The 19,260-nt window shown below is 36.5% G+C and overlaps 1 long non-coding RNA gene across 6 annotated transcripts in view; it reads right to left on the minus strand.

The window, feature by feature from the left end:
- Positions 1-19,260, minus strand: part of LOC137056194 (uncharacterized) — a 42,013-nt gene that overhangs the window by 5,192 nt on the left and 17,561 nt on the right. For 3 of the 6 annotated variants that reach the window (XR_010900224.1, XR_010900227.1, XR_010900222.1), the window contains 2 exons: positions 18,201-18,283; positions 11,446-11,629 (listed from right to left, as the gene is read on the minus strand). This is a non-coding gene — a long non-coding RNA (uncharacterized lncRNA). The remainder of the gene's footprint in view (positions 1-11,445; positions 11,630-18,200; positions 18,284-19,260) is intronic. The other 3 variants (XR_010900225.1, XR_010900223.1, XR_010900226.1) reach the window with 2 other exon arrangements.

Here is a 19,260-nt window from a genome sequence, read left to right on the forward strand (position 1 = left end):
GTCAGCGTGCTCGTTGCGTGTAAACGGCGCTTTTGTAAAAGTCACAGAGTGAGACCAAGGACTCGGAGGTCAAATCATTTCACCATTTAATTCAGAAGAAAGCGTCTGTTGTGTGTCTGAACTGTTTGCTCGCTCTTGTTTCGTTTCTTTCCTGCCAGCTGGACTCTGGAGGAGAGAGAAATGTTTTCCACAACGCTCCCCCCTTTTTTTCAAACCTGCGTATCAGTATTCCCATGGCCGCGCGGTCCTGAGTGTGTACATATAAAAATAGGAGGCCTGTCATTTCACATTCATTAAGTGTGAAACTCAGAAATTAATAATGTAAAAATACACTTTTTAATTAGTCTTACATTGGGCCCAATGTACTAAAACGGGATCAGGCGCTCCCAGCAGACTCTCTTAATAAAGCATTAGTCTGTGATGTGCAAGCACTGACAGGTAGAAGGACTAAGGAGTTACTTTTCTACTCATGAACAAATCAAAATCAGTCTTGTTCTATTTAAATGTAATTAACATCAGAGATCTGATTGCACATGAAGGCTGGCAGCAATATATATAGAGTGCGGCCGTATGTATATTTTATTACGTGCTGTAAGCTCTCTTTCATTACTGTGAATGAGTATGTTTACTTACTAAATGAAACAGACAATCCATCATGAACATATTACTTTATTTACATTAATAAGGCCATGAAGAGATTATGTAGCGTATTAGCTACCTAGATTTGCTATATTGGGGAATGGGATAGATTCTGAGTAATAATCCCATGGGAATCAACCTTTGAAGATGCATCAGAATCATGATTTTTTTTCAATTGTCTGTTTGTTTTTATGTATGACATATGGAAGAAACTAAATCAATCACTGTTACTGAGGTCAATGAGGTCAAATGCATTCATGTTTCAGGAATTACAAAAGCAATACCCAATTTGTTGGGTAGAATAAAAAAAATGACTCATCTTTATTATTACCTCTTCCTAATGTAATTAAAGAAATGTTATAATATTAATATAAATTAAATAAAATATTTTTTAGGTAATCAATGCATCTATTCAGTGTATGTATACACACACACATATACATTATATATATATATATATATATACATATATATATATATATATCAAATAATATTTTCATTATGATTTAATATTATCATCAGTATTATTTATTGTCATTGTGCAATGTGTTTCATTGCATATCACGTTTGTATATTTTCTTATCTGTGGATGTGTGTGCGTGTGTGTGTCCTGCTAGTCATTTGACAGTGGAAATGGGACAGAAGTGTTTGAGGAGGGAAGTACGTGACGTCCTCCTGTACCGAGACTCCTCTGCAACCCTCAAAAACACTCTAGCGGAGCTAAAATAATACAACGGACCAGAGACAAAGAGAGTTTCGGCTCTATATGGCATATTTGGACCTGCCATGTGTGTGATATAATGAATCCTGCCTGATCTAAGCAAATCCAACAGCGCCGTGAAGCAGTTTTCGCACAGGCTTGCATTGCCCTTGCTCCCTGATGAATCCCCAATGTGAGGTGGGCACCTTTGCGATTGAACACACAGCTATTAGGCCGAAATCACCCGGCAGTCCCTAATTTGAAATAATTAAATCCTTCCTCCTGTCCTCCAAATCCCCTTGAAATATTCATGCTCAGGTTAGAGTTGGCCGGGTGAACGGAGGGCTATCACACTCGCTGACACCTCGCTGTCTCTCCACACAACAGCACACAGATGCCGCGGCGTTTAAGAGCAGATTAAAACTGACACTAATTATAATCTGACTTGTGTTATATAACTTAGATGCTCAGGTGAATCCCCGGACCGTTCGCCCGCGTTGACAGATCCTGTCACTTTTGCTTAGGGGCCGAATTACGGGTGGAACGAGGCTCTCGTCTGCGCTGCTCCGCGCTCAGGCCGGCTGCCAAATTGGCAGAGGATTCAGACACAACTACATCCCTTTTTTATTTAATTGAAGTGCTAATGAACGGGGAGACGGAGACTGCCAGTCTCGCGCAGGAAAAAAAAAAGGGAGAGAAAAAAACTGAACGCAAAGAGCTTTGAGACACGAGGCCTGAGCTGGACGAGATAGTGGCTTCATCAGAGCACCTTTACACTTTAAACAGACCAGTCAGAAAAACACTCGAGACGTTACAGATATGCATCTATATATTGTGTGTGTGTGTGTGTGTGTGTTTTCATGGATCTGATGGGACCAGTCATACAAACTGCACTAATGTCCAATTCTGCTGTCCATTAGAGCCTGAAAGTACATGATATTAACCTGGTCAATCTGCCTGCTTTAGAACTCCCTCACACTCGGGATTTTGGAGAGAGAGACAGAATGAAAATACTAGTAAAGCCAAAACCATGTTTCCCTCAATCCTGATCCTAAATGTCGATCACAAAATACTGAAAAAAACATAAATGTCTTTAAAAAATGATCTAGACTCAGGCAAAGACATTTTCCTCAACTCAAAGCTACACCTTTGAGTTACTGATGTACGGAATAGTTATCACACTTTTTACACTATTTAATAGCGAATATGAAATATTATAAAAAAATATTTGTGATGGATAATGGCTTATGTGATAGCAATTATCCAAAGGCTCCAAATCTCACTATGAACTAACTATTGACTATGACATTTGCCTAAATAAAACCATAATTTCAATAGTTAGTAAGGTAGTTGTTAAAGGGATAGTTTACACAAAATATGAAAATTAGCCCATGATTTACTCACCCTTAAATCCTCCTTTCCCTAGGTGTGCATGACAGTCTTCTTTCAAACGAATACAATCCAAAATATATTTAAAAAAAGTCCTGGCTAACCCAGGCTTTATAATGGCAGAGCATTTTTGCCTCGTTTTATGAAGTCCTTAAAAGTGCATCTATTGATCAATTACTGCTCCACACGGCTCCAGGGGTTAATAAAGTCCTCCTGAAGCGAAGTGGCGTGTATATGTAAGAAAAATATACATATTTAAAACTTTATAGACTATAATAACTACCGGTAAACTGCCGTACGCATCGATTTACGGCAAAAGAGTATTCCGATAGAGCAAAACAAAACAGGTGTTACACTTTTGTAATTGTGTACGGCTTTCCGCCGGAAGTTAGTTATTTTTAGTTATATTTAGTTGTAAATTTGTATATTTTTCTTACACAAATGCGCCACTTCGCTTCAGAAGGCTTTTGTTAACCCCTGAAATTGTAGAGCAGTTATATGATAGTTCAAATGACTTAAAATGTGACCATTTTATCAGTTTCGTCATTTTGAGTTTAATGAACTTGTTTCTTTTTATTTAGACAAACTTAAATTTAAGTTTAACTGAAACTGGGCTGGGATTTTATGTAAAAAAAATATTTTTTTTTGATGCAAGATTAATTGTTTTAGTGGGAGATTTAGTAGTGTTTAATGTTTTCTGAGCTATTTAGACGAGTTCTGCTTGCTTTAACTTTTAATTTCATTTTGATGTAACTGATTACCTCCATTTTTTTTTACGTTTTTCCAACATTTTTTTCAAAACATATTGGTTTAATATTATTATATATTGTAAATTTAGTTTGAAGGACAAAAGTTGCAAAATTTATTGTATTTTATATACTAGTTGTTTGAAACCACTCCAATAAAAACCTTTCAAAACCTATATAAAAATGTCCTTATGTAATAGCAATATGCCTGCAATATTTCATTACAATCTGTCATGATCCAATCAATTCCTCATGCGTCACATTCTGGGTCAACGTTACAGGATTTAACCTATATTAACCCGGGTCAGATCCCATATGTGACACTTTGTCTCGCTCTGTGCTGGGGCAGCCGTATTTATGACCGTTAATGGGAAAGTAATTAATTCCTCATTTATAAAGAAAAATAACAGGAGATGAATGGAGCAATTTAAAGACTATTAGTCAAAGTGAATAGATGAAAGCCAAGTACAAATGTCTTACACACATCTACAGGTTAAAATCACTTTTTCACTCAAAGTATTATAAACATTTTCCTTGCGATGCAAATACAATTACTAAACGTTAAACACACCAGTCCCGTTACGCAAATCAGCGGTTCTCAGCTAGTCTTACGTCATGTCCCATAAATCACATCTATACGTCTGCTGAAATCTTTCATTAGTTCCAATGCAACTCAAGCGTTTTCTGCGGTCTGCGGACATTTGCGCTCTGTTTCAAGCTCACTTTCTCGCATTAAAGATTCCTGATCTTCAGCAGATGCTGTTGTCAGAACAGATAGCGACTGAATGCGTAGACAGGACATCATATGAGCAGATATAATGCATTTGAAACGCAGAGCTCACCCACAGTATTAACCACATAACATTTTAATGTGCGCTGGGTAAGTCCGCAGTGATTGATTCCCCCTCAGGCGCTAACAGCCCTCCTAAGGTTTTGTGGAAATGCTGGCACAATGCTTTGGGAGCGTCTGACTGTGCTTGAGCTCTTGAGATCCTGCCTGTTCCTTGTTCCTCACGCTAGCGCTGTAACTTATTCATAACTTATTAACTCAGGGCCTGGCAGACTGAATCACTCTGACTGACTCTGAGGAACTAGATAATGTGACTGACTCTGGCTATAGCACTAGCAAAGGACTCCTGCTCTTTTGAGTTTGTACAGTTGGCGGACAGTACCTTAAGTGTATACTGTACATGCAGTTTTTCTGTTCTGTCCCAAATGGATCCTATTGACACTAAATACAGGAGCAAAAATAATGAAACCTAAATGTTTCCAAACAGGTTTCTCAAACACTCCTACTAACAAAAAGGCCTGTGGAAATTGTCCTGTGGTAAATGTTACCGAGTACATCACTGTGTCTGATGATCAGTCAAAACAAGACCACAGTGTTTAACTCTTCAGGACCTCAACATGCAAATGCTTCACATTAAACTGTTAAAAGAAAAAGTTCTTCAACTGTAAAAAAGTCAAATACCCAAAATGAGTTTTTGCGTGCTCTGGGTAGGATTAGTGGTGTGGGTTATGTGATGCCATCACGCTATAAAGTGAGTATGTACACGCAAACTGTTTATACACAAAAAAAATATTTTTACGTAGAAATTGCACCTTGCACCATTCACCATTAGTAAATACAATTTGTGAATAGATACACTTTCATGTGATCATGTGAATCTAAAATGTGCAAAATACCCACTTTTTATTACAAAAAAAAAAAAACTAAAAAGAAAAAACATTAATGCCTTACAGTCATAATATATTTTTATAAAAATAAGAAATAATATTTTCAAGACTTAAAATAACTGATTGATATTATTGAATTATTAAAATTATTATTCTTTTATTCAATATTTAAAAATTCACCCACAATTTTTTTATTCTTATTTATTATTTTTAAATAAAATGATACATTTAAATATTAAATTAACATTAAATTATTATATATATATATATATATATATATATATATATATATATATATATATATATATATATATATATATATATATATATATATATATATATATATATATAGTTAAGTTAAGTTAAGTAAGGCAAGTTACTCATTATTATCGCATTAACGCATTAATTAAAATAACCCCGACAATTATTTTATTGCGCACTAATGTAGTTAATTATTATTATATTCAAAGCCCGTTGCTCACTGCCTCTGAATACACATAAGTTACAGACAAACCATTGGTCACAGGAGAATACAGGGCTGTCTGTAAGCCAAGTGAATGATTCAGTTTTTTGTGTGTTGTTATTATTATACTCAAGGCAAACAGCGATTGATAGTGGAGTGTTGAGGCTCGCACTGCCTGCCTATTTGTGAAAGACATTCATGGAGAAATCAAAACAAATCTAAACATAAACAATATAAACTCACAGAAGAAACATACTGGGGTAAAACTGAGCTTTTTGTAGTTGCTGATATTTATGATTTTGTTAATAACAAGTCGACTTTGCAATCGTGAATTGTGTAGCATGAATGGTGTAGTTCAATAAACAAGTAACCTAATTAATATTAAGTTACTTACATTTTAGACTCAAACTACTTCTTTTTGTTCCATTTCACCCATGATTTCACCGACGAAAATAGTTCCAAAGGAAGCAACACTCAGCGCGGTGATTTGTTACTTAATGATTCAGCGTTTTGAATGAATCATTTGAATAAACGACTCAATGACTCGCTCATGAAGACGATCACTTGCTGCCCCCTATTGGCGGTTATGTTTAAAAGTATGATTGCATTTTTTTTAATTTAGATCATCAATCTTATAAAATTATTTTTTGCAGTGTAAATTATTTAATTTGATTGGTAACAGCCCTATAGTCTCTTTACTATTATAACTGAATTTATTAATCAAATGTAAGAATTTAACATGAAAGATGATACATACATTTAATAAGATTTTTTTCTTTATTAAATTAAATAACACCCTGGTGTGAAAATCACAAATATGCAGATTTAAGAAGGCCTATGTAAAAGCTGACAGAACACTGATGAGAATATTACTTCAGAATCAATATATGTATACCACCAAAAATCCCCCCCACACCTTGTACTGTACATCAAATTTGCTATGTACTCTACCTGATTGGCCCGAAGTTAATCAATATCAAATCAAATTGCGGAATTGTGACAATGCCCAGCGCTTTAGTGTAAATGTTTTTTTTTACTTGAAGCAAGTGTTATTTTTTTACCTTTATTTTCTTGTCAGAGTGCACCGAAATGTTAAAATGTTATAATGTTATGATTGAGGCTCTGGGAATAACCTGTTTTTTATATACCAAACCAAAGAAAATGTTAATGCCCTGACAGTAGGGCTGGGCGATATGGCCCAAAAAAATTATCACGATATAATTTTCCATATCAGTCGATATCGATAAATAACACGATAAATGTAGCATTTTTATTTCTTTAAAATGTAAAGGCATATTTTTGCTCGAGTGAAATATGTAGAAAACAGACAGTTAACTGTGGTTTTAAACTATCCTTTATTGTCAAAACATGACAAACACTTCCAAACAGGTGAACAATTTATTGAAACTGAGGTAGATTTATTTATTAAAATATTAATTGTGGTAAGCATTTTTTACTCTACACTGTATATCAATAACATCATCACTTAATTGTGTAAGTAGTAAAACACTAAAAATGCAAACAGGCAAAAAAGAAAAGCGTTTTAAGTTAAGAAACATTTTGAGTCCCCCCTCTCTTACATCACAGTGGATTGGTCCACTGTGCGTCGCTCTCTCTCACACACTCACACACACACGCACTCCCATCTCACCAACAGTGGGCCGTTCGGGAGATGAGGGAGAGAGAGCAAAGTTCAGTATTTGCAGATCTCCAGAGCTCTGTCTAGTCTATTTTATTCATTTTAAACATCGGATGATATTATTTCTCTTTTGATACAGGCGATGCTGAGTCATTAATACATCACCAAAGACAAACAATTATGATAGCGATGTACAAGTCCGATGTTTTAGTGATTATAGTTTGGTCACCCACTACAACTAACAAGGTAATAAGCCTGCTGTGTGTGAATGTAGTTTATAGATTTACCGCTGTGTTGGGCTTAATGTTATATGGAAGAACTTCGAAGAAGCACGATAATAAATTCCGCGTGACGAACCTATGATAAGCAGCCCACGCACGTCGCTCTGTTTTATGTCGGATGGGATCGCCAAAATATCTCCAAACCACGGGAGTTAAGCGAACTAACGTTAACTTGTCAACGATATCTGTGTCCTCCGAGCTGGTCGTGAGCGCTGCATTTTCTTCACTATTGCTAATTTTTCTCGCTCCCCTTCACTCCGATCCTCCAAGCCTGTCAGCCACAGACTGTAAACAACAGCGCGTGCAGCACCCAGAAGCCCGGTCTGCAATACGCATGCGCAGCATTACGCATAACGCGTAAGCATTATATCGAGAATTTATCGAAATGTTCTTATCGTTTTATCGAGGAAAATTATATCATGATAATTATTGTTATCGTTTTATCGCCCAGCCCTACCTGACAGTGACAAATAGTTTTGGTTTTATATTTAATTTGATTAAATTAATTGATTAAGTTGATATTTACAAGAAATATTGAAAATGTTACTAAATTTTAACTGCTGTAAAAAAGTACCTTATTTGTTTAGTGTTTGCAAACCATATGTTATTGCACTTTTGTTCATATAGCAGTATTTTTAAAATAAAAGTATGCAATACACTACTTTTGTATTTATTATTGAATTCCGCGCACACTGTGATTAATCGCAATTAATCACAGAAACTCTCGTGATTAAACATTTTAATCATTGTCCATATATTATATATAGTATTGTATATATATATATATATATATATATATATATATATATATATATATATATATATATATATATATATATATATATGATACGTCTTAATTTTTTTCATGCATGCAAATCAAATTATTTATCTAATTAATATCTAATTATTAATTTCATTACAAATATTTATTTTAAAAAAAGATATTTCAAATTAAACATATGTTAAAAAAAGAAATAAACCCTCATTTTATTCTCATTTATTATTATTCTTTTTAAATGAATAAATTAAATTACAAATATTTATTTGAAAAAAAAAATCTTTTCCCTCTCGTTTTGGACCCTGGTTGACGTCTAACTGTTAAATTAAATCTCATTAAACCAGTGACATTAATCGTCACAGAACCACAATACGCCACTGAAGTGTTCTTCCTACTACATTTAAACAATTTTGGAAATAAGGAAAATCTAATTTATATATATCATTATATTAAAAGTTTTTGTGTTTTGTTTGTTTGTTTGCTCCACCTTTAACCGATGTCTGATAAGTGAAAATATCTTAAAAATAAAGCCACCAAACAACAGCTGGGAGTGAAATGAAATTGGTGACCACGCCAGCGCTTGATCACGGAACAACCGCGGCATCTGTGTGTGTATAAGTGTGTGTGTGTATAAGAAGGAGGATTCTTGTCAGTTTGTGTTGCGCTCTCTCCTATCGCTCGTGGGACCTTGTGGAGACCGCCTGCAATCGGCCCACTTGAGACCATCACAGCTGTCAGATAAAAATCAATTGAATTTTAAAGGGCTTTAAAGTAAATATTTAATTCTTGCCTTGGGAACCAATTAAGTGTGGAGAGTGAAGTCAGAGGCACTGGTTGAACTGGAGATGTACTGGAACCAGCTGGTGAGCAATGGGGATCAAATGAGGTGTGGGGAGAGGGGCGCGCGCGGAAAAAGATGCAAATCTTTGGCGCGTACATTCGCTCTCAATTACGTATTGATGTTTTAAAGATGCGGCGAACTTGGAGTGGCAGAAAGGGGCTGGGAGAGCTCCAGAAAAGGTGTTGCACAGAGAGCTGCCTGCTAGCTTGTTTACCGTGCGTGTTTGTTGCTATTTGCTTTGTGGCTGATGTAACTCCCGCCGGATTGAGTCGGGCATGTCGGAGCATGCTCAGAACAAGCTAAGGCCCAAAACAAGTGTGTGCACTGGTGTGTGGAAGAGAAAAGCATATATTGAACAAGAGACATGGATGTTTTAACACTATAGATGCGCATACACATATGTATATGTGAAACTGGACCACAAAATCAGTCATACAGGTCAATATTTTTAAATTGAGATTTATACATTATCTGAATAAATAAGCTTTCCATTGATGTATGTATAGTTGGGACAATATTTGGCTGAGATACAACTATTTGAAAATCTGGAATCTGAGGGTGCAAACAAATCTAAATATTGCAAAAATCAGTCCAAATGAAGTACTTAGCAATGCATATTACTAATAATAATACATTTGTGATATATTTACAGTAGGACATTTACAAAATATCTTTATGGAACATGATCTTCACTTCCTAATGATTATATCCGAATGATTTTTGGAATAAATGTATAATTTTGACCCATACAATGTTTGTTCAAATTGCGAGTAATGACTTTTTTTGTGGTCCAGGGTCACATATATTTTGCAGTTTGCTCCATTTTTGGTTGTCATACAATTTCTAGTGAAGTTGGAAGGAAACGCTCACTCAGGAATGAAAACTGTCGCAACAGTTCTGGTGCAACAATGCACCATTTTGAATCCGAACATGGACACAAATAACCTATCAGAGCTTTTTTTAGCAGAGGAATTATCCGTGAATATGACTTCAGTCCTTCAGTCTGATCCTCACACACTGAACTACACGCTTTGAAGAAAAGGTTTATATAGAACTAGGGGTGTCCCCGACTAAGGATTTACACATTCGAATCAGAATTTTCAAATCTCTCTATAGTCGACCGATAGTCGAATCATCTCTGTGTGTGTAAACCATAGGCCGGAAAAAATAAACGGTATAAACGGGTTGGGAAGGGCAGGACACTAGTCAGCGGAAAGCTAAGATTATTTTTATTTTACTTTACACAGGCACACAGCCACCAATAAAGTGATCAAAACTATACACTACACATTCGTAAATTAACCGTTCTCTCATAACATTTAAAGGCCGCGATCGAAACACAGAATATCACAAAAATATATAAAAGAATATTTTAATAAATAAACCTAAAAAAATACCTGCCTAGAGAGGAAAAGAACACTTTGATTGCGTTTATATGCACGTTCTTAAGCCGATTGTGCCTATATGGGGTCGCACACCGGACTGAAGCTCAGCGTGGTGTCTCAGGTATCTCACACCAGGCAGACGTGAACATCATGCGCCGTGCACAAGCTCAATTTTGAATCACTGCACGATGAGTGTATGTATCTTGTAGTACAGGGTGAAATCAGTACATTCACAATTTGAGGGAAATATGCATTTATCGTCGCGGACAAGTGTCGAATGCCGCCGTCGGTGTATGTGTTCGAATTTTAAAGGGGTGGCACATCCGGTGCGAAGCTCAGTGCCCTTAAAGGGGCGATCGCTCAGCGCCGCGACACGTCTTTATAACACCCCCATATTGCCTAATCTGGTCCTGCATATCAATGCATCGAATCTTCGACTATTAGGGGTCACCCCTATATAGAACCTTAGACGGTTCTGTCTTTTTAGGGATTCCATCGTGTCATCATTTTATGGATTTAGCTTCAATTCATAATTGTTTTATTAAAATTGTATGAATTAAACCACTTATAAATGTATTTTATCACTAGAAAAAATGTAAATAACCTGTTAAACATTTAAGTGTTATCCAATCATTTAAGAAGGAACATTTTTGGCATAAAGGGTCTTTAAAACTGAGTCTAGAACCCTAGGGTTCTATATAGAACACCACAGAACCTTTTTTTAAGTGTACTTTTATTGTCTTTGGAGCTATGAACTGCACTATAGTTTCTTAAAAATTCAGTAAATGAATATTCATGCTTGGCTGACAATTCCTTTATGCTTTCCAGTAGTTGCTAATGTAATAACATTTCATAAATGAAATGTCAAAGGTGGAGTTTGTAGGTGAGAAACAATTAGTGTTTTTACCGTCTGTTTGCAGTGTATTTGTCTCTCTCTGTCCCTCTTGAGTCATGATGCCCTGGAGGTGATGGGACTTCCCCACAGCAGGAAGCTGCTCTCCGCTCAAGACTGAAACAGACAAGCAAACCTCCTCTTCAGCCTAACAGAACGCTGTCTAATCCAACAGTTCCTCAAGACGGACCCCAGATACCTGATTATGTGTGTGTGGAGTGAAAGAGAGAGAGAGAGTTGATAGGATAGGGGGAGAGGATGTGTGATTGTTAAGCACTTTTGACTACTCAAAACAAGTCGTCACTGCCTTAGCACTCAACTCACAAAAAAAACAAAACAAATTATATTTAAAAAAATCCTATAGCTAGACATACACATGGTTCAAAAAGTTTGGTGTCGGTACGTTTTCAAAAAAAAAAAAGTCTCATAGTGGTCACGATACCAAAATTATGACTTCGATACGATACCAGACTAAAAAAAAAATGATACTACAGAAAAAAAAGATAAGATGCTTAATATGACAACAGAACTTGTTATTATTCATTGTTATTTTTTTACTAAAAATTCATGTGGCCAGCATGTTCCTTAGGGTTGGGCATCGTTTTGATTTGAACAATTATTGATCAATTACTATTAAAATTCTCCAATTTTTTTGCTATCTCAATGTATTTTTTGCAATGGGGTAATTGTGTTGCAATAGCTTACACACAGCACAAGGAAGCTTGATTTCGAATGGTAAATTGAATTTTAAAAGACGAGTATACAGTAATAAAATAAGAACAAATAAACAGATTACAAACAATAGCACAAATAAATGCAATAGAATAGAAGATACAAATTAAATAGACTGCTTTATTTTTTCAGGTAGGTCTAACATTCAGATAAGAAACTGAATAAAAAAAATGCAAAGAAATTACATTTAAAACAACATTGGATAATGTTCTTTGTAAAAAATTCAATAGCGTACAGATGAAACTATTAAAGTTACACAAGTTGATCAGTCAAGAGCAGTTGATCGGTTGTCTTGTTGTAGTTTGAATAACAAATGACTGCGGTCCCTTTAAGACTAACGGACGCATGGATCCAAAACACTGTTCCTGTTACTCGTTCTTCCTGAACTGTTTGCAACTGTGTTTACGTTAATACACTTCCAGATGTGCACTGATAATTCTTTGAGTGTATTTGACCAATAATAAGCTGGAAAAAGAAGCAAATGTTTGCACTTGTATCATGTCAGAGGCGGCTTTATTACGGTAGGCTATGTGTGTGCGCTTCAGATGTGAGCACGAAATCTGCGGGGATTAGTAGAATTAATTTATGAGCAATCCCGCGCGAAATTCAAACCGATCACACACTAACACTAACACACTGTCATGAGGAAAAAGTCCAGCAGAACGCGCGTTCGCCGTGCTCAGAGGTTAACCGGGCTGAGTGAGAATATGCCGCCGTGTGTCCGTCGGCTCGCTTTCGGTCGGAGAGGAGAGCGCAGCTGGTATTGATACTGTAAAAACTGAGAATCGTATCGATACATATCGAAATAACGATATTTTTGACAACACTAGTCTCTTATGATCAAAGGTATAGTAAAACAATATTGTAAAATGTTATTGCAATTTAAAATAATTCTTTCTATTGTAATATATTGTAAAATGTAACTGATGCAAATCTTATTTTCAGCATCATTATTCCAGTCTTCAGTCACATGATCCTTCAGAACTCATTCTTATTATGCTAGTTTGGTGATATTCATTTAGAAAGTAAAAAAAAAAAAAACGGCATTCATTTGAAATAGAATTATTTTGAAACATTTACTGTCTTTACTGTCACTTTTGATCAATTTCATGTAAAAGTAATTATAAAGTACTGCACATGGCTCCGGTGGTTATTAAAGGCCTCCTGAAGCAAAGTGATGCATTTGGGTAAGAAAAATATCCATATTATAAAGTAAAATTTCCAGCTTCCGACGGACTGCGTTCCATATTCAACATATGGAAAAAAGCGCAACTGGCACGTCTGTGCATGACATCGGACATGGCGTAAGCGTTTTGAAATGCAAGAGCCGTTACACTTACTGTGCAAGTTGAATACTGAAGGCGGTCCTAGATATTTTACATATTACTTTATTTTATAAAGTTTTAAATATGGATATTTTTCTTACACAAACTCTTCGCTCCAGAAGATCTTTATTAAAAGGAACACTCCACTTTTTTTGAAAATAGGCTTATTTTCCAAGTCCCTTAGAGTTAAAGAGTTGAGTTTTACTGTTTTTGAATCCATTCAGCCGATCTCTGTATCTGGCGGTAGTAATTTTAGCATAGCTTAGCATACATCATTGAATCGGATTAGACCATTAGCATCATGCTCAAAAAATACCTAATACTTTCAATATTTTTTCTATTTAAAACTTGACTTGTCTGTAGTTACATTGTATACTAAGACCAACAGAAAATTAAAAGCTGTAATTGTTTTTATACCGATATAGCTAGGAACTATTTTCTGAGTAATATCACTGGGTCGCTTCACCCATGGTACGGCAGGAAAATTCCCTGATTATTACGCAGGAATGAGAGAATAGTTCCTATCCATATCGGTCTAAAAATCTAAACTTTTCATTTTCCATTTGTCTTAGTACATGATATAACTACAGAAGAGTCAAGTTTTAAATAGGAAAAATATTATCTTTGAAAAAAAGTCTTTGGTCATTTTTGAGAGTGATGCTAATGGTCTAAATCGATTCAATTTGGTATGCTAAGCTATGCTAAAAGTGCTACTGCCAGATACAGAGATTGGCTGAATGGATTCAAAAACGAGTAAAACTCAACTCTTTAACTCTAGAGGACTATAAGCCTAATTTCAAAAAAAGTGGAAAATACTTGGAAAATAAGCCTAATTTCAAAAAAAGTGGAGTGTTCCTTTAAAGGGGGGGTGAAACACTCAGTTTCAGTCAATCTCATGTCAATCTTGAGTACCTATAGAGTAGTATTGCATCCTTCATATCTCCGAAAAGTCTTTAGTTTTATCATATTTATAAAAGAAATATGGGCTGTACCGAGTCTTTCCGGAAAAAACCGAGCGCCTGGAGGCGTATCGTGTGGGCGGAGCTAAAGAATCACAAGCGCGCAAAGCGGTGACGTCCTCAAGCGTGGAGAAACCCATCTATCTCAGCTAATACAGATAATGATCCACAATCAAATCTGAGGCTGAAATAAACTGAACAGGAGAAACGGCAACATCAGGACGTCCGTCTCTGTGGTATGTAAGTTACTGTATTTAATGGCCTCTCCACATTTCTGTGTCTTTACTCGCAGTTTATGAGGACATGATTCGGTTTATGGACTATTGTATGCGACTAGACCTTAGCAGTAGCAAGCAGAACGGTTTTGCACGTCAGACTAGTGTAACGTTATACAGAACAACAATGGAGTAACCGTTAGCGCATTTGAATGACGAAGCACGCGATCGTATCGTTTACTGATGTTTACTCATGCGACGGTAGCCAATAGCAGAGACATTTGAAGTTGATTTACTCACCGGCATCTTCCAAAGCAGGACCGCTCTGTCAAAAACACACTTCTTTGGTATGATTTGGTGAAGTCCTGTGACAGCAGTGACCGTGGAAATCCACTTTGCGACGCGACTGAAGCGATGCCTTGAAGCTTCCCGTCATTTCTGCGTTCAAATCGGTTCAAATGCAGCGCTGCCTTCCCGGGGCGCGACATAAGTGTTCACGGAGGACTGGATCTGCACCTGAGAGACTGTTTACAGCGTGCATTTCCTCTCTCTCCCTCTAGTTACGCGCGCGCACCCTTCCGGAAGAAGAGCCCGTACAGCCCATACAAGGACCTTCCGCTCTATTTAACGTCAATTAGACCCATACTCGAAAAAAACTCGCCGAAACTTGTGAGAAACCGGAAGGAGTATTTTTAACACAGAAATACTCCATCAAACGTCCAACTAGGCTTGGGCGGTAATACGGTAAAATGGTATACCGCGGGATCTAAAAATAGCAACGGTATCAGTTTCAATACCGTCAAACCGTCAAAAAAAAAAACAGATCAACTTACATATTGCTGATTTACAATTAATTATTAAATATTTAATAAGTTGAACTAATTAAACTATTTACATATTAAATACTATTTATTTATTAAATGCCTAAATATGTGTATGCGTTGTTGTGACAGCGTGGATGAGAGAGAGAGAGAGAGAGAGAGAGGGGGGAAAAGACGGCGAGTCGGGCACTGAGTTATTCGGTCTCGAAAAAGAACACAACTTCTGCAGTTTGGAAGTATATTGGGTTTTGACGGTAAATACAGACGAGGCAATTTGCAAATTGTGCAACAAAAAGATGACCGCGAGAGATGGAAATACCTTGAACCTAAGGGCGCATATCCGAAACCACCATCCACTCACTGCTGCGTGGATGAAAAACCGAGCGCACCCTCGGACTATGCTGTAATATTGCCGAAGCCTTTTGTCACACAGCTGGCAATGTAAGCAATAAGCATGAACTCCACAAAAATCAAGTGGACATGGGACTCACAAAAAAAAATGTCAATTGTCTGACAATTGTCTCATAACGGTAAGCATAAAACGTGCAGAGAGTTTCTCAGGGGCAGGGGCTCAAATGTAAAAAATAAAATAAAAATATAGGCCTATATATATATATATATATATATATATATATATATATATATATATATATATATATATATATATATATATATAAGCCAAGCCAACAGTTTGTTGACGCTGTCTGAGCCTTACATCATAATATTTTAATTATTCACGGTAATACCGTATACCGAGGTAAAATAGGGAGGAGGTTTGACGGTATCAAAATTTGGATACCGCCCAAGCCTACGTCCAACATTAGTTTTTGAAACTTTGTCTATGTTTAGGATGGGAATCCAAGTCTTTAAAGGTGTAAAAAGCTCAGTATGCATGAAACAGCATTTCACCCCCCCTTTAATCCCACTGGAGCCATGTGATTACTTTTAAAATGGATGGATGTACTTTTTGGGGGGCTTCAAATTTTGGGCTGCCATTATAAATCTTAAAAGAGCCAGGACATTTTTTAATATAACTGATTGTATTCATCTGAAAGAAGAATGTCATATACATAGAAAATCATGGGGTAATTAACATTTTTGGGTGAACTATCCCTTTAACAGACAGTCCACTAATACTCTAATGAGAGTAAGCTGGCATGTAGTTGCAACATTACTTATAGTTAAAGGGTTTGGCAGTTTGACACGTGATCCGAATCATGAATCAATACACTGATTCACAACCGTTTGAATCTTTATTTGAGGTTTGAAAACAAACAGGGAAGAGAAGACAATGCTGAATAAAGCTATAGTTTTTGTGATTTTTGGACCAAAATGAATTTTCGAAGCTTCAATATAACTGATGTCTCATATGGACTACTTTGATGATGTTTTTATTCCCTTTCTGGACATGGACATTATAGTGTGCATACACTTAGATACACTCTCGGACTAAATATAGAATATCTTAAACTGTGTGTGAAGATGAACGGAGGTCTTACGGGTGAGGAACGACATTAGGGTGAGGAGTTAATGACATCAATTTCCTTTTTGGGTGAACTATCCCTTTAATAGAATGTCTAAATAAAGGGGAGAATCTAAAAGTGTTACTATAAATAAGTATTACATACCGCAAACATTTGAATGGTGTATACAAAGGTACATACCAATATTTTTTTTTTGGGGAGAGGGGTTAGGTAACACTTTTTTACAGTATATGTTACTACATTTTACATGCACTTACTGTAGTAAAAACAATATGCATAATCACATGCAACTAACCTTAAACCAAACAATAATTCTAACATTAACCTTCTACATGTGGTTAATTATTACATTATGAGTCGGTTCTCAAATGTATAATTACACTGTTACAAGGACACCTTAAAATACAGTGTAACCAAAAGGTGTCTAAGAGCAAAGCAGAATGTTTTGGATTTTAACATGCATTTATTATAGACATCAAAATCAAAGAAATGTTATATTAATCTAACAATCCCCCATTTGCACATCAACAGTGACACACAGACCAAAGGTTTCCGACTCCTGCTGTTCCTAGAAAACCTTTGGCCTGGTGCTTTAAAGAACCAACTGACTGATCTAAGGAACCTATAAATCAAACATCAAGAACATTCCTCAACCTCCAAAGAACCATAGAGCAACTCAAGAGCGAAACAACGCTTCTTGTTCAATTCTCAGCCAAAGATTCTTCAAGAAACAATTGCAGAATCTTAGTGTGTGTGTGTTGAGAACATCACTAAAAGACTTTGATAAGAGGATAAGAGATGTTGAGTTTGAAGACAGGTTGAGATGAGCTTTGACATTCGAATTCCAAAAACTCTAGAAGAGTTGTAAAACCAGATCCGAGTTGTTGTAGCCGACATCAACGTGCAATTGTTGAAGTAAGCCAAATTCATATATTCTCTTTAATGTTACACCGACGCATGTGAGAGAATCAAATAAAACCGTCAGATCGACATGAATCCTGATATCTGTGACTACAGACGGGCTTTCTGCTGATTTCTCTCTGAAGTGCGAGTTAAAAGAAATTCAGGGATACACCTCAGCAGCAGCAGTTTCCATTCCTGTCACTTAACAATACTATCCACAAGCCTCAGAACTCTAAAAAGCTTAAACTGCGATCTGATGAGTGCTCAAATCCACTGCCGAGGCTAGCTGTACCTCGAAGGGAAATTTAAAACCACCCGCTATAACGCCTACCATTATTTCAGCAGTCCTGTCTTCATCTTCCGTCCTCATTGGCTCGACAGACGCCTCTTTGCATCAGTCGTTTTTTCCGGCAACTGGAAGAAAAAAAGGATGCGAGAAAGACTGAATAAAAGAGAGGGAAATGAAGCTGTGAAGAAGAGAAGTTTAATGTCTTGGAGAAGAAATGGATGAACTGAAGGAAAGACAAGGCCTTCAAGATACAAAAGCACCTCCAGCACTGGCTGTAAGACATGTGAGTGACTGACACTGGTTAGATACATGCTTGTGCGTGTGTGTGAGAGACGCGCGAGTGTGTATGTTTGAGTCTCTTTCTATGTGTATGCCGACAGCTACATTGTGACAAAGCAGTGATGAATTATACAGAAAGGCAGGCATTGCTTTGTGGAAACCAATGTAACTGTCAACCTCTGCAGAAACATGAATGTTTTTTGACCGAAGTGGCATTTCTTGTTATTGGAGTAAAAATGTTTGGAGGGCAACTGGAGGCCTTGGCTTTCCGCCCCACTGAGGGGTGAAAACAGCAAGACTGGGAAAAACGCAGAACAAGACCAAAAAAACGGCACAAGAGGAACGGTTTAGATTCTTACTGATTTAAAGTTCATAACGGAATGTAGGAGCAACCTGAACACATCATGTTATCAGGAAGACTATTCATTTCAGGATGAATATTAAAGGGTTAGTTCACACAAAAATGAAATTGATGTCATTAACTCCTCGCCAATATCGCCAATGTCACGTGATTTCAGCAGTTTGGCACGTGATCCAAACTGCTGAAATCACGTGACATTGGTGATCCGAATCATTGATCGATTCACTGATTCCTGGCCGTTTTAATCATTATTTGAGGTTTGAACACAAAAGCGGAAGAGAAGACAATGCTGAATAAAATCATAGTTGTTGTTATTTTTGGACCAAAATATATTTCCGATGCTTCAAGAGATTCTAATCAACCAACTGACATCACATATGGACTACTGTGATGATGTTTTTATTCCCTTTCTGGACATGGACAGTATAGTGTGCATACACTTAGATACGCTCTCAGACTAAA

The sequence above is a fragment of the Pseudorasbora parva genome, chromosome 21 (assembly GCF_024679245.1).
Source record: "Pseudorasbora parva isolate DD20220531a chromosome 21, ASM2467924v1, whole genome shotgun sequence".
In the NCBI taxonomy this organism is placed as follows: Eukaryota; Metazoa; Chordata; class Actinopteri; order Cypriniformes; family Gobionidae; genus Pseudorasbora; species Pseudorasbora parva.